Below are 16,858 nucleotides of genomic sequence, written 5' to 3'. Positions count from 1 at the left end.
GGGAGAGGTGGGAACCAAGAATGTGCGAAGGAGGCAATGGACCCATGAATAAGAATGTACACAATGCCAAGTGTGGCGGTGATGTGCTGGACAGTCTTGAGTATGCAGAGGACTGACATGTGGACATATATACTGCTGGTGTTTGTAGTGTTGTGGACAGTGGATGCAACCATGTTACCTCAGGCAGTGGGGAAGACCTTGGACATGTAGCTATGTCATCCCCCTGTACGTGAAGCATAGTGGGCTGGGCCGGCGTATGCCAGTCCAGCATAGGAGTGTGAATTAATAGCCCGGGACTCTGAGCATCGTTCACTTCTGGGATGGCCACCAAAGTAACTACTGTGTGTGTCTCTGTGTCCGCCATATCCTTACCATAGGCCTACAAACATGTGGCCGACCACCATCAATGTCCAAATTACACCAGCGACGAAGTGGCTACGTCACACGCCACCCGGCGCACATCTCGTCATCGCCTGCAGGGGTTTGTCTGCCAGGGCGGCGCCCCTCTCCCTGCCACGAGGCCGCCACCATGACCAGTGGTGCCTGCGCTATCCTGTGCGCATGCTGCACCCCAGCCCGCTGATCCCCAGACCCATCCGGCGCCCAGCGGTGATTGCCCGCCCCTGCGCACCCAGGCCTCACTTCTCACCTGCCGCCACCGGCGTGCCTCCAAGAGGGCCCACCACGTGCCGGTGCAATCTTCAAGCCCGAGGCTCGCGAGCCTGGCAGCCTCCTCAGCCAATCGCTGGCTTCCATGCAACAGGCCCCCAGCGCACCCAGCGGCACTGCTTCGCGGAGTTCTGTGTGTGCTGACTGCTCCCTCTGGCCTACACTGTGGTCCAGCTGGTCTCAGACAAATCCAATCCAGTCCGGCCCAACAGGCCTACTTCATCATCGCAGGCTGCACACCAGCTCAGCTCTGCAGGTGGGCCTACCTCAGTGCACCACAAGTCACCGTCCAGCCTCCAGGCCACTGCATCATCGCAGGCTGCACACCCGCTCAGCTATTCCGGTGGGCCTACCTCAGTGCACCACAAGTCATCGTCCCATGGGGCTACCCCACAGGTCTGCCTCCGGCAGCCAACAGCATGTCCTCTGTAACGCCACAGGAGCCCTTAACAGTCACGGGGCTACCCCCGTCCCAGGCAGGCCGCTGGAAAGCCTGGGAGGAACGTCTGGAGACGTAATCCGAAGCGCACAGCATTCCAACGCCGCCGCCACCACGGCCCAAGTGTAGGCATGTGAGGAGTGTGAAGAAATGGCACAGGGCTCTGGGCGTTGTTCAGTTCTGGGCTCAGGGCGTGGTTCAGTTCCGGGCTAGCCACAAAAGTAACTATGGCGTGTGTCTCTGTTGTAGTGTCAGTGCCACCCGGCCCTTAATCGACAATGCTGCAATGTAGCATGCACCCAGAGGGCGGGCTCGCCTGAATGGATAAATAAAAGAGCTCAAGACCTCTCGGGGTCCTGGCTCATACATGCCAACTGTTGTGTGTGTATCGTCATTGCCACAGCGTAAGCCAAAGGCCTAGCCTCATCCGCAGCGCGAGTTCAGCCAGGCCTGAACTCTACATCTGTGTCAGCCCTATCCTTACCATATGCCTACACACACGTGGCCGCCCACCTTCAACGGCCCACATTACAGTGTTGTTGTCAGGCTTGCGGACATGCGCAGACAGGCATGACAATGGTGTGCTGTAGGAGTGCAAGTGATGCAACCGCGCAGCGCACACAAGTAAATAGGCTCGGGGGGAGGGAGGAGCAGCTGTGAGGCTACGTAATACACATTGATCCCACATATGTGCCAGAAGCAATACATGGCAAACATGAATCACAAAGTCGCACAAATCACATGCCACAAAACCTGTAAGTCTGCCAACACAGCATACAGAACCACCAATTTACACTAATCTCACCTCTCACAGGTGATCAAGGATATGCACTCTTCCTGTGGATGATGACACCCCTTCGAGCCCCGAACACCCCCGCCCAGAGGCAGTACAATGTGACCCACAAACGCACCAGGGGCATTGTTGAGTGCACATTTGGCGTGTTAAAGTCACGTTTCAGTTGCCTGGACATCACAGGTGGAAGACTCCTGTACAGCCCAGAAATAGTGTGCAAGATGATCATTGCATGTTGTGTATTGCACATCATATCTGTACACACCAATGCCCCATGGATCCAGGTGCCAGATGCACCGGACGATGATGAGGAAGATGAGGCAGGTGGACCACACCCCACTGCAGCTGCAGCTACAGCAGGAATAGCCCGAAGACACACAATCATTAACAATTTCTTTGCATGAGCATGTCACATTGTGACTGTCCTTAGCAATCATGGAACTGTACAAAATGACCACATGAACAGCATGTGCAAATAAATTCATTGCAAAACACATTCCCTGTTTGCATGTCAGTCCTCTGCATTAACACATCACTCTGACAAGTGTAAGTGCAACATTAAGTGCTACCAGTCTCACGAATAGCAAATATACGGTGGGCATGTCACCTCTGTACAGAGAGGCTGTTTCGGGTGTCACGTTTTCGAAATGCCATTTCAGGGTGTCAAATGTAGTACCTACTCCAACTCATCAGCGTATCACTTGTGAACAAAATCAAACATGACATGAAGGCTGTCAACAAAGACAACTGGGTGTCATTTGGGGTCAAATATGACATTTCGGGTGTCATTTGGGGTCAGATATGAGCCACCCTGATGCAGAGATGCACCCAGAAACTCAAGTCCCACAACATGAGCAACATGGACGTAAGGGGGATGACGTCAGGGGCTGTAACCTGCTCCTTTACGGATGTGGTCCACACTCAGTCACCTCAGTGTCGTGGCGTGCACCATGTCATGATAATTGTACTGCAGCCATGCTAATCGTCGTGCAGTGTCACTTGTATTGTCAGTGTGGCTCATGGACCCGCAGCTTTGCTGGGTTTAGCACATGTGCATGGGTTTGTTGTGAGATTATTGATGTGTGGGGAGGGCCCCCTCTGGGCAGATAGTCGATGGGGGCCTAGGTGCTGTATCTATGTGTGCTGCAGTATGCCAAGGATATCAGGGACATGATACAGAGTCATTGTGGGTGTGCACTATGCTATACTTAATTGTGCATGTGTGCCATTGTGCCCATCTCCCCCAGTCCTCCCAGTCCCTGGTCCTAACTCACCCTGTTGCTGTTGGGGTGGACACCATTTCCTCCATCTCATCCAGCTCCTGCTGTGGCGCTGGACTCCCACCTCCAGTCTGCATTGCTGCTTTGTGGTTGTTAGCGAGTTTCAGCTTGGTTTTGCGCTTCACAGCATTCCAGCGGCTCTTGGGACTTAACTCCAACTGCATTCACCTTGGCAAAAATGGACTGCCATATTGCATTTTTAGTTGCCAATGACACAGTGGAGGTGATGTAGAGTTGTTGGTGGTGTTCTAATCAGGATCTTGTTTTCCTGAGGACTGATTCGCGGGTTCCTCTTCTTCTTCTCCTTGCCTTTCTCCTTCCCCGCGGTCCCTGGCTGGTCCTCCGGGGGGTTTGTGGGGTTCTGTTGGCCTCTTTAGCTCCTCCAGCTTCCTCCATGGTGCTTCTCAGTAGTTTGAGTTTTGTGTTTTGTAAATTTTCTTTTTTGCAGCTTTTATGGTGTTTTTTTATGCCTGACGTGGGAATTACAAGCATGGCGCTGCTTATCGCTGATGTTTTTATCGCTGTTGGGACCATCGCAACTTTTTTCACGTTCGGGTTTCCTTTTATATCGGCATCCCGGTAATTTTAACGCAGAGATTTGATGCATTATCTGGAGAATATCGCCTGTTGCCGGCGTGTTGAGAATACGCCGTTAACACAGCGTTGGTTTCCTGTGATAGATGGCGTTGTGTAAAATTGCGTTAACCTAGGTTGGCGATGATTATCGCCCGTTCTTGTGAATATCCCCCATAGTTTTTATCATTTGCCTACGCTGGGATTCAGACCTGCTGCCCCAGTTCCAAAGCTGGCATTCTCTAGCCGCTAGTCCTCATCTCATCTTATGCACAAGTGTTTCCGGGTTGAGGGTGGGGACTTCCGGTTATGACATGGCAGTGCAGGTTCACATTGAACCAGGCCTTCTGTCATTGCATGTAATGTGAGTGTAATAAAGGAGAGCCCAGCTTCAGGAGTTGGTGATCTGCTTGGGTTACACCAATTAAGCCAATACCAGTCTGATGGAAATTCGAGCTGATCAGTTAGAAATGGTTTCTATTGGATTCGTCTTCTTTTTGTTCCTTTGAATGGCACATTCTACTTTGTTATTGCTCTCTCATGGGTCATTGGGCTTTTTCTTTAACCAGTAGACTTTACGTTACTTTTTCAGCAGCAGGTAGATATACTTTGTCCCATAATGACTTGTGTTGTTTGATGGCCACATTTTAGTTGAAAGGTCAAAGGCCATTAGGCCCTGTAATGCTTTCGTTTTTGGAGTAATGTTGACACAGCAATTTTTAGTCCGGTGAAAGTGATCGCGATCAAACATCAAAGCGGCCGCGAAAGTGAAAGTAATCGCGGTCAAGCGCGGTGCGCGAACCTGCGCACATGCACTGTAGCTCTCGGCTGGCCTAGTAGCACTTTTTGGAGCCCTCTCAAAAAGTCTCGCCAGATCAGCGCATGCGCTGGGTCGGGCGAGACCTAAAAAGAAGATCTCTTGTGGCGGGCTCCACACAAGTTGCAAGCAGTGCTTACGTGACACTACTGAATGCTTTGCTGCCTGTCTCTACCTGTTACCACTATTCATTTGGAAACATTTCCTATGAATGTGCTCTGCTGAGGCCTGTGTTCAGGATATTAAACGTGTTATGCACACAGAGGCTTAAGGTCTGAAGATGTCAGTCATCTTCAATTTCCGTAAGACTCCGGAGCGAATGGATGTGTTGTTATTTATACTTTGTTGACATTGACACCAGAGAACATGGCGACCTTAATTGAGGAAATTGTGTTATCATGAGCACTTCTGCTGTTTCTCAGTTCCCTTTACTTCCAAAATTGATAGGACACAGAAAAAGGGTAGCCCCAGTTTCAAGTGCTGTGTAAAAACAAAACTGAGCGATTGATAATTACTGACTTTTATTGGGGCCAGTTCTTTTTTGTTGGTACGGTACCCTGAGGCTTTCACTAGGGAATTCAGGGTCATATGTATCAAGATTACTAATTGCGATTTCCAAATAGTGATTTTCAGGGAATCGCAACTTAGATATCGCAATTCCTCATTTATAAAAGGTTTACTGTTAAATTAGCGATTCCCCATGGGCTGCAAAGCGACCTACCTCATGTATACTAATCAGGTAGGTCACAGTTTGGAACCTAAAACGATTCGGTATTTTGCGAAGCAATCAACTAATGTATAGTTTGGTTCGCAAAATACCCAAGTATTCAGTAGAAGTCAGTGTGCAAATCACGATCACTTCTATAGAGTTCATTTTTGTGCATTCCATTTAAGAAGTTGCAAATAACAGATGAATATTTGTCACAATTTACGATTTCTTACATTAAATCTTTGTATTTGAGGGCCTTATTGTTTTGCTACTGGAATGCGGTCGCAAAAGAGTAATACATGCCATTCAGATTCAGTATTTGGAAGGGATACTCCTTCCAAATACGGCATCGGTAGTTGGTCACAAACCCAAACTGCAATTTGGTAACGTGATACCAAATTGCAATTTGGATTTCATACATACCAACATGCATTTTTACGGTCGTAAACAGGCTGATTCTGCAAATCGGCTCATTTCAAAATGCAAAAAAGCTTAACACATATTGACCTCAGTTTCTAGCTTGGGTGAACAACTTGTTTTCAGGATTCAGGAAGTATTATGCTGTTTCTTCTTCTGCATGGGACATCTAGTGCTTTATGTGCACTATGCTGATAAGAACCCTCAGCTGTGAGGAGGTGAATTCATGCACTTGATGCGCCTCATGTAATTTTATGCAGGTACATGTCTCTGACTGTTAACAAGCAAAGAGTCATGGCTGTGAGCGATGAAAGAAAGTGGAGACTGTGTAGGGTTGGATGGACTGTCCTATAGTAATGGTTTAACATGTGTTGACTGTACTGACGAGCTCAGAGGGTGAAATCCTAGACTGGTGACGTTTTAGGGGAAAATCCTCCATTGTGCTACGTGGTCATGATTAGGCCTGGGCCAAAATTCCGTCCGCTCGTGGAAATTGCGATAATTTGGCATTTTTGCGTTCCGCAGAAAGCGCGTAAATGTCAAAATTTCCGCAATCCGCATTTTACCGGTAATTTTTTTCTTGCTCGCGCTGTAAAAAAATACATACTCGCGTGCGCGCGGTCGCCTTACCTGAATCCCCGCTTTCGCCGACAAGTTTGCCCGATCCGGTCGCGTTCTCCACGAGATGTTGGATTGTTGGTAGCCATTTGCGCTGTCTCGCGACAGTTCGCGCCCACATTAACGTCATTTGTTGCGCGATCACGTCATTTGTCACGCGATCACGTCTTTCTTCTCACGATCATGCACCGATCTCATGAACATGCATACCGATCAAGAGTATGAGAAGATTGAGATCTCAAACACGTCATTGTCCACCGCGAGCGAGAGCGTGAGGACGCAGGTACGTCATATCGAACGCGAGCGGGCGGGACAAGTGTAAACAAGATGGCCGCGCCCGTGAGCAACCGCATGGGTAAGTTGGCGAGCCGCGATCACGCAAAAAATACCGCGAACAGGCGGGAAAAAAACTTCCGGGTCTTCACGATATTTCTGGCGTGTTTGCGGAGATTTTCAACATTTTCGCAATAGTTTGCGAAAGTGAATTTAGCAAATTCCACCCACCCCTAGTCATGATCCGGTAAAGATGAACTCAGAGCATGGGTTGGAGAATCGATAAGCTGTGCAAGAGAGGTTCTGAGCTGAAGTACTCAGTGGGCGAGATCCTGTAATGATCCACTCAGAGCATGAGATGGAGTACAGGTGAGCTATGAAAGGCAGGTTCTGTACTGAAGAGATCAGTGGGTAAGATCCTGTAATGATGGGGGAGGAGAGAAATCCTGTACTGGAGAGCCTGGCAGGAGAGCATCTGCAGTGATGAGCCTGTGGGGTGTTATCCTGTCCCATTGAGCTCCTATAGCCAGATCCTGTATGTGAGCTCTGCCTTCTATTTCTTACGATGGCAGAACTTGGAGGGAGAGATCATTCATTGAGAAACATGGGGGGCACATCAAGTAATGGCTAGCTGGGCAGGAGCGGTACAGAGAAGTGCTCGGTGATGGCGAGCCTGTAAAGAAGGGCTTGGAGATAGGATTTTATACTGATAAACTCAGAGTTGGCCTTAATGATGATGATGGGCTTGTAGTCTGCGCTCCTCTATTAAGGAGCTTTGAGGACTGTATCCTGTATACTGATGTTCTTAGACCTTACTTGCACTGATGAACTTTGATTACCATATCCTGTGCCAATGAGCTCTGAGTACAATGCCCTCTGCCAGTGAGCTTCAAGGAGCATATCCTGTACCAATGAGGTTGGTAGGTTGGCATGAAAAAAAGGAAAGCAAAAACAAAGTCTGAAAAGAGAGTCATAGGAGCAGTAGAATGAGACAGGGTCATAAATGAGATCGAGAACTAGAGACCAAAGATCATAAAATTGAAAAGAGTTGAAGGTAACAATTGTACCGATCATTAGCCAATTGCAATATTGGACATTCCATTAAAGACAATGAAGTGGCTCAGGGCTACCAATGGCTGGTAGACGGATTCTGCATCAACATTCCACTGTTTGTCTTTCTGTTTCTCCTTTTTCATTTAGAACATTCTATCCTCAGTGGGTGGAATGTCCTAAAAGCCTTGTTGCCCTGCTGCCTCGGGCTGCACCAGTTGTTAAATGCCCCCTCCCTTGTGATAGGCCATTGGCTGCAACTCGGGTTTGAGACCTTTAACAAATGATCTATAATGTGATAATAGAGACCTAGGCCATGCCCCATAATTTGCCTATATGCGATTTTGTACTTGGCACAGTCTATGTTGGGCTACATCAGGATAAAACAACACCTTGCACCAGTGCCGGCTCGCATAGGGCGTGCTGTGGGTTGGCGGGGCTGGGCGGTGGTGGGGCAGGGTGGGGGGGTAGTAAAGTCAGACATACGACGGAACGGAGGAAAGTAATTATTCCGTTCCTCTGTTCCGTCATATGTCCGAGTTTACTACCCCACCATCCTGCCCCTCCCCGCCCTACCCACCCCACCGCCCCGCAGCACGCTCTATGCGAGCCACCACTGCCTTGCACCTTTCTCGTAGAGCAAAAGTCAAGTGTCTTGGCCTTTGCTGTTAGACTACACAGTATAGGCGCATCCTTATGACCTTTTCAGAGGCGCCACAGAGTCAGCATGAAGTGAATGCCATCTTTTACTACACCTCGCTAGCGTGCCTGCAGGTTGATGGGGCTGCTATTGCTCTGTCGCTGAAGGTCAGCACTGTGGATCGCAGTGTTTAGACCATGCTGAGTTCGACATAACTATTGCGATTCCTGAAACACTACATGCTGGTGAAGCATTTCCTGTGACGTTGCTATTGGGTGCATGGGAATGGAGTTATCATAAATTAGCACCCACGCGGTGCTTAATTTGAGCCGGTGGATGCCAGTGGGAGCCACTGGCACTAATTTTTGGGGACCTGCACTTACTTTTTCTGCATCACCCATTTATCTCGAGCAAGAGAGGGAAAACACATAAAAGTGAAAGACTGTGGGACAGAAAGTCGGAACACCGTCAGAAAAGGAGAAAGTAGGAACCTGCAGGAGTGAGATAATGGATAAGTGTCTGGCAGTGGATTAAAGAGCCATGAGTTGGATGTAGTACTATGCAGCCTTGGTATGATGTGAGACAAATGTTATTAGCACCGTCTATGGGCATCGGACCAGAGGTCACCGACACTCATTCTTTAGCAAATCAAGCACTGGTCCCATGCAAACATACAACATCAGCCATGTAAAATGTCGTGTTAATAGGAAGGAGCGTGGCATTCTTTCCTGTAACTATAGAGCTGCAATTGAACCAGGAAGAGGTGGTGATTTTCCCATTGTTGCTCATTTGCCAAAATGCCAGTAGTGAAATTATACCACACGTGATTTGACCTCTGATGATGTCACAGGGTTGACTGTTAATCCCATCGAAAGCTCTTCAAAAGCCACATATTTGCTGTTGAGCGATTAGTTGAAGGCCAAGCAGTTGCCTGTTAACATTCTGTTTCTGCTTGTGCCACAATACCCGTAAAACCAGTTGGGGAGAGGGCAGGTCAGAGGAACCATATAAGGGATAAAGTAGTTCCTGTAGCGCAAAATGCACCCACGGTATACAAGGATACATGTGTTACTCACCAGCCCGCGCTGTGTCCAGCAGAATGGATCGCTTTCTCCTCTCAGGGGAAGCTGTGGCAGCCGTAACAAAGACGCACATACTTAAACGCTTCTTGTTGGACCATGCCCGCATGATGTTGGAATGGGGACTGGGTTGTAGCGGGCCGAGGCTCCGTTTATGGCACCTCTGACCAGGGGATCTCCGGGATTCGCTGTTCCACGAGGAGCTTAGAGAAACCCTTACAGGATTTTTCAATACAAACTCGGTCACCGCCAATAACAGGGGAGTAGAGTGGGATGCTTTTAAGGTAGTCATCCGGGGAGAATGCCTGTCTAACGTTGGGGGAATGAGGAAGCGGTTGGAGCGGGAATTAGTTGAAGCAGAGGCAAAGCTTACTAAATTGCAGCTCAGGGTGCCAGAGCCGGTTCTGATTAGACGCACCACTATTGCAAGCACAGCGACAGGTTTACGAGATCTGGGACAGACTGGACTGTCTCATCAGGCAGGAATACCGCCAATTGCTGCACAGAGAAGGCGACAAATCGGGAAGCCTATTGGCGTGGCTGATGAAATGAGAGCACCCTCCCTCCTCATATTAGCCCTCACACGCCTAGACGGAACGCTAGTCACCACGCAGCTGGTGATTTATGCACTAATGCATGACCATTTGGCTGCAATATATTGAGAAGACCCTGGGGTCTCGCGCACTGGTAATATGGGGTTTCGGAATGATATAACTGTCCCCCGGATCACAGAGGTGCAGGCAACAATGTTAGATGCAGAGGTCCAACTCGATGAACTCCGTCAGGCGGTACAGGGTATGGCCAGATGCCGAGCCCCAGACCCAGACGTCCTCCCTGTGGAGTTTTATCAGACGTATGCAGACGTGATACTCCCCAGACTGCTAGAAACGTTTCAGGATGCCAAAAAATTAGGGACCCTGCCACAATCTATGAGAGAGGCACAGATCGTCATGCTTCCAAAGCAGGATAGAGATGTGCGGGACCTGGGCTCATACAGACCCCTATCAATGCTAGGCGTCAACCCCAAAATATTAGCTAAGATACTCGCAACACATTTGTGCAGAGTGGTGATTTAGCTGGTACATGACGATCAATGTGGATTTATGCCGGGGAGGGGAACTTACATGAACATCCGTTGTCTCTCACATGTGTTGCATTCAGTGGCAGACCAGGACATCTGGGCGGCTGTAGTCACCCTTGATATCGAGAAAGTCTTCAACACCCTACGATGGGAATACCTCTGGGAGGTCCTCCGGAGAATGGGTCTCGGCAATGACTTCCTAGCCCGGGTCCAGCTCCTATACCGCCAGCCAAGAGCTCATGTACGCAGTGGGGGTCAGATAGTGGACAGTGTAAATATTGAGAAAGGCACACGGCAGGGGTGTCCCCTCCGCTCCTGTTCGCTCTGGCAACGGAGCTGCTAGCAATCTGGCTATGGCGTGATGTGGACTGCTGGGGGATTACCATTGACGGTTGTACACACATAATATCATTGTATGCCGATGATGCGCTGCTTTATATTTGCCAGCCGGAGGAAGCAATTGCGATGCTCCTAGAAGGGTTGCACGTATTTGGACTGGCTTTGGTGTTACATATCAATCACCGTAAATCGGTTATATTACCACTTGCGGCTCTGGAACATGGTGAAGTGCATCACCTCCATGAGGTGGAGTTCAACTGGGAGTTGGACCACTTTAGATATTTAGGCATAAAGGTAGCACATAGCCCAGATGCTCAGTACGCACTGAATATGGGAGCTGTCATTGCGGTATTGAGAGAGTCTATCCGGTTCTGGAATAGACTCCCCCTCTCAGTTATTGGATGGGTGGCCCTGGCGAGGATGGTCATGCTTCCCCGGTACCAATACGCACTTCAAAATACATTCTGTGACATTCTGAAATCTACTTTTGATGTGCTAAACAGCTTACTAGTCTCGTTGGTGTGGGCTGGAGGATGCTTCGGAGTAAAATTAGACATACTCAAATTGAATCTGGATGCCGGGGGACTGGAACTCCCGGATTTCAGGATTTAATATTTGGTGGGTCTGCTGCAATACACCACGCAGTGGTGCGCTGATGGCAACAACACAGAAAAAGCATTATCGGCCGACTGAGTCATCGGAGGGGATCTACCGAGATATCTGATGATGGGCTCGCGGGCCCCCAGGGAATGCCCACACATAGTCCGGCAAGTGTCTAGGGCCTGGGAACAAGCCGTGATCCGGGTTGTCAGTAGGGCACCATACACTACCTCGCTTCCATTACAATGCCTGCAGGGGTTTCTGCAGATCCAGTCGGTCATAGATATGACCAAACGGTACGAAGGGGGATGCACAACAGCTGGGGACTTGTATGCGAACAGGACATTTATGTCCTTTGAGGAGGCGAAGGAGTGGTTCCAAGTCCCAGGGGGCCACTTCCTATAATATCCAAAAATTTCAAGAACGGCCTGCGAGATATGGACCTCATACCCGGACGAACCGATAAGTCCCACATGCTAGCACTACTACTCAATCTGGGGTCCACAGTGGGCGACTCTCCCATATTTATAAAGCACTGAAAGAGGACCGCACAGTTGAAACCTCTAAGACAATGGATAAATGGACAGAAGACTCACCTGCCGCACTCACAGAACGAGAATGGAAAAAAGCGTTTGCCCAGGTACGAGAGGTAGCTAGTAATGCTAGGGTCAAACTCACACAATCCCACTACCTACACCCCACCTACATGACACCTCGACTAGCCCGTTTTAATCCAAAGTGCCCATCGCACTGCCCCAGATACGGTGCAGACCCTGCAACCTTTTTACATATGACCTGGTCTGGCGCTCGCCTGCAGCAGTACTGGCAACATGTCCTTCGGGTGCTCTGCTCAGCCGCAACGATTCGAAAAGAAGAATCAATCAAACACTCCCTGCTAGGTGTCTTGCCAACACCGCAAAAGGGGACGAGGATGAGAAACAAATTTGCTTCCCTGGGCCTAGCCCTTGCCAAACGAGGCACAGCTATACACTAGACGCACACCGTCCTCCCAACGCTGGAGAGAAGGAAGGCAGACATGCAAGAGTGGCTGGTGGCTGAGGAGTATTGTTTACACGCAGTGCAAACAGACGAGAATGCAGAGCGGGATCTGGATGACTGGGGGTACATGCTAGAAGAACTGCGGTCACCAGGAGACCACGGCAAGAGGGGAGGGGGCTAAACACAGCTGTCTACCCACAAATCAGATCCGCTGCACACAGCAACTGCTGACACACCTAGCTCCCCTGCGTAGCGTTGAACCATGCTGGTTAATAGAAAATATTGTCCCCTTATCATTTGCCAGATAGTTATCGAGGACTGTGTCCGCACTGCCTGCTCTCAATGATCTTTAATAAGTTGTGTGTGGGATGGGTTCTTTCACTATTTGCCGCCAAGATGTACCTGTTTCTGGTTCTGTTTTGTTCAAAATTCCTTCTCTGCTCGAAAAATGCAATGCACAACCTGTTTGCGAAACAGCCCCGTGGGCAAATATGTAACACCTTTCTGATGATAATGCACGGTGAAGTTCATGCAGAGTTGCAATAAAAACAAGTATAAAATAAAAAGTAGTTCCTGCCATACAGTATAAGGACATTGCGAGTCACTAAGGAGTTCCATAATCATATAGAGGAACAAGGCTGAAGGCTGAGTTCCTTTATAATGTTTGGAACTCCAAGATGATTTACAATACCTTAATCATGTATGGCAGGGGGTACTTTAGTCCATATAATACTTGATCACACCATCTCCTTTAACACTAACCCCTTAAAACAGTGATGTGTAGCTCTTTATATGAAAGAGAGAGCATATTTGCAAATATGACAAATAAAAATAGAACTTCTAGTGCATAATTAAACATATCAAAAGGCTGTTAAATATTTGTTGCAAAAAGATATTAGAAACAGTACAATACAAGTCAGTTTAAAAAAAAGAAGAAAACTGAAGTAGCTCGGATTGTGTAGAGGCATGCGGCAAGAGTCTAACTTGTCAATAATTATCAAATGAGTGCAAAAAATAAACATATTCTTTCTGCTTGTAACAGTAAGCTAGAAAACACAGCAGAAGAATAAAAGGCAACATTTAATTTTTGTTGCTTTAAACAGTTACTCTGTTGACCTGACCTGGCTTTCACCTCAGCTGCTGGCTCTGGTAGCAGGCATTGTAATGTCAGAACGTAATTGTTATAACTTTTTACAGTTGAGTTCTGACACCTTTTCTTTATAATGGGCTACTGTATATATCCATTGCTTAATTTGCAAAAAGATAAGTGCCAGGGCCCTTCTCAGGAAGCCACTGCAGCATGCACTATCCATTGCCCCTAACAGTGCTGACCAATGACAGTACCAACACAACTACTAGCCACCACACTCCTACAAGTGCGGCAATTCAGACTATTTCAGGCTACCCAAAAGCATAAAAATTGTATAAGCAGCAGTTCTTAGTAATTTTTCATGTATAGTGAACAATAAAAGAACTGTTGTTGTGCTAGTCTCGGAATTTGCCAAACAGCACCACCATGTGGCAGACTGTCATAAGAGTCAGTGTTGAGAATTAGGTGCCGGTGCTGAGCTTTGGAAACCACAGGCTCAAATTAAACACTTGATGCTTAACAAGCCGCCGAGTATAAATAAATTAGAGACAGGTGTTCATACAGGGATTGCAGAATCCCATGTATTCTAGGGCAATAATCAACATCTACATATCTTCCATATTAGAACTGTCACTGATCCTAACATGGCTTGAGCCTCCAAGCATTGTACACCAATAAAATAACAACGCTTCTAGGCACATCCTGTCTAGGGACACTTTTATAAAATTGCTGACAGGTATTGTGCATCCTATACCAAGGGCGTCAAGTTGGACTACTGCTCAAATTTAGAAAGGATTACTTCCCTTTTGCTCTCCACTCCCTGTATAGATTTAAGGAATCTTGCTTTTACTCAAGGAATTCTGTCACATTTCAACCAAAACGTGTGCAACAGACAATTGTTTTACTTCAAGATGGGGGGAGGATTATGATTTTCGGCAATTTTTTCTAAGTTTAGCCATTTTAGAAGGAAACCACATTTATTTTACCCAAAACGATGTTTTTTTCTCACCTAACAACAACAACAGATCCTGACAAGAGGCCCCGGAAGTAACAAGAGATGTGAATTAACGAATGCAGAAAGTTTAACCTGCTCTTTATCAGAATTGACTCAATCTATAACCCCAAGCAAAAGAGTAAAGTATCAGAATATAGCTTAATGCTCCTGGGCTTATTTAGTGAGGATGAAGGAGCGAGAGCCCTAAACTTGATTAGGCTCAATCCCTGATTTAGAGTTTGGAGGATGGGTTACTCTGTCACACAAATGCAACTCATATCCCGTTGTGCCTTCTTCCAAGGCCGTTTGTAATAAATTGGACGGAAAATCCATCACATTTGTGATGGACTACCTGTCCGCCAAATTCTAAAGCAAGCCCTTAATATTTTATACTTGATGGATAGGATTCTTTTATTGTTTAATAGTTGCTCATGTCACATGTAGTTATCACAAAAAACAAGAGCGACCCATACGTCCTTGCGAACTGGGTATTGCTAGTCTAGCAACAAAACAACGTTCACAAGGAACTCATTTGTATCATTTGATATACTTTTGGCAAGGAATAATTATATCTTGTGTGATTTAAACACAGTGCAAAAAATGAGAAATGAAACCACAATAGTTTGGCCTGTTATTTTCGTAGCAACAACCCACATGCATCGCCGACCATATGCAAAACTGTCTAGGAATTTCCAAAGAATTCCAGTAGTATTTTGAGGAAGATGTGTATGTAAGAGGGTCTAAAGAGTTCCCACATGCAGACCATTTCCACACATGCCCATGGAGCAAATCTACATTTCTGCATATGTGTCACATGGAAGTGTGTTTGCACTTTTTTTCATAGTTAGAATATTTTTCCCATGCTGAAACTTCTATCCTTCACTGCCACCAGAGAGGTGTGTTCAATGCTCTTTCCCACAGTGATAACGGATTTACTTCTGCCCTTGACAGGAAGACTTTCAAACCTTTGCCATGGAGGAAAACTAATTTTGTTTGTGAATACCTCAATAAACTGGTAGTTTGTGGGTGTCGACCACATTTTAAAGGTCTTACATACCCTGGAATACCATCTCTAGGAGCAGGTTTACAAATGTAGCATTTTAGCGTGACAATGTAATCTACAAGTCGAAAATACTACAGTCTTTGACCTTACCTACTATATGTGTATATTATCTATATTTAGGTGTGCGCACAGCTCTGTAAATTGGGCATTCCAAAAATAATGACAAGAGCAAATATAGAGACATCAAGGCAAATCGAAAAGAGAAAAATACAATGGAATTTTACTAGTCCGAAATACAACGATTTGTTGAATTTCACACTAGTAAAATGCATTAGAAACATTATGCATGAAAGAATCATAAAGGTCCAGATTTACAGCACTGTCACGCAACGCAGCACAGCACCCAAAGTTGATGCACTGCGTTACCTGGCTAGGAGAGTTGAGGAAAGTGCCATAGTGACAGAGATATGGCGCTATCCTGCTCTCTCCCTAGCACTGATGTTCAATCAGGCTGCTGAGTGCCACACACACAACTTTGAGCTGTAGTGCAAAAGTGTCCGTGTGAGTCTAGCATAGGTTTTGCACTGGAAGGGTGCTCTTAACTTAGACTAACTTTGAAAAATGTCCACGCTGGATGTGTGCTTTACAGTGCAGCACACATGGAAAGTGGGAAAAGTTAGAAGCAATAAACGAATTTCTCCTTTTTTTAATGCCTGCTTTCAAGTAGTTTTAATTTTTGGTGCAAAACCCTTTCTACTATTATTAGTAGATAAAGTTTTGCATCAGAAACCATAGGTGGTTGCATGAGAACCCCCATGTACCATCCATGCAATGCCCCTTTGATGCAGAGTAACGCAAACCAGCACTTTGTGCTGGTTTGCGTTACTTTTTATTACAAACCAACGCAAATACTAATTTGTGTTGGTTTGTAAATCCCAAAAAGGATTTTGCATTGGTTCTCTGTTAAAAAAGTAACACAAGAACAAAGCAAAACCTTTGTTGGCCCATATTTACAAAGGTAACGAAGTACGAAGAAGCCTGAAAAAATTAGATACCAAAGCCTGATTAATATCATATTGAACATCCTAATTACTCCTAAATAACATGCAACTGGATAATCTCTGAAAGGAGGTTCACATCCATTTGCTTCTCAACGCATGATGACACTACTCACCATCAGCTGTTCAGCGCCTTCCGAGGATCTTCTGAACTCTGCTTGCTGCAGGTTGTTTGGTTTTCCAGGGCTCTGTTTTGATTGGTCCACAAGGCCTGGGATTAGGCAAAAGGGACTTCAAGGAGATCAATTGCCTCTGCTGGAACTTCTGAGTTCCCCGAGGTAATTGAGAGTGTTTACAGCAATGATCACGGTTAAAGAGATTATAAGCTCACAGTGCA

The sequence above is a fragment of the Triturus cristatus genome, chromosome 3_2 (genome assembly GCF_964204655.1).
Source record: "Triturus cristatus chromosome 3_2, aTriCri1.1, whole genome shotgun sequence".
NCBI lineage: Eukaryota > Metazoa > Chordata > Amphibia > Caudata > Salamandridae > Triturus > Triturus cristatus.
This window is presented reverse-complemented; position numbering follows the sequence as displayed.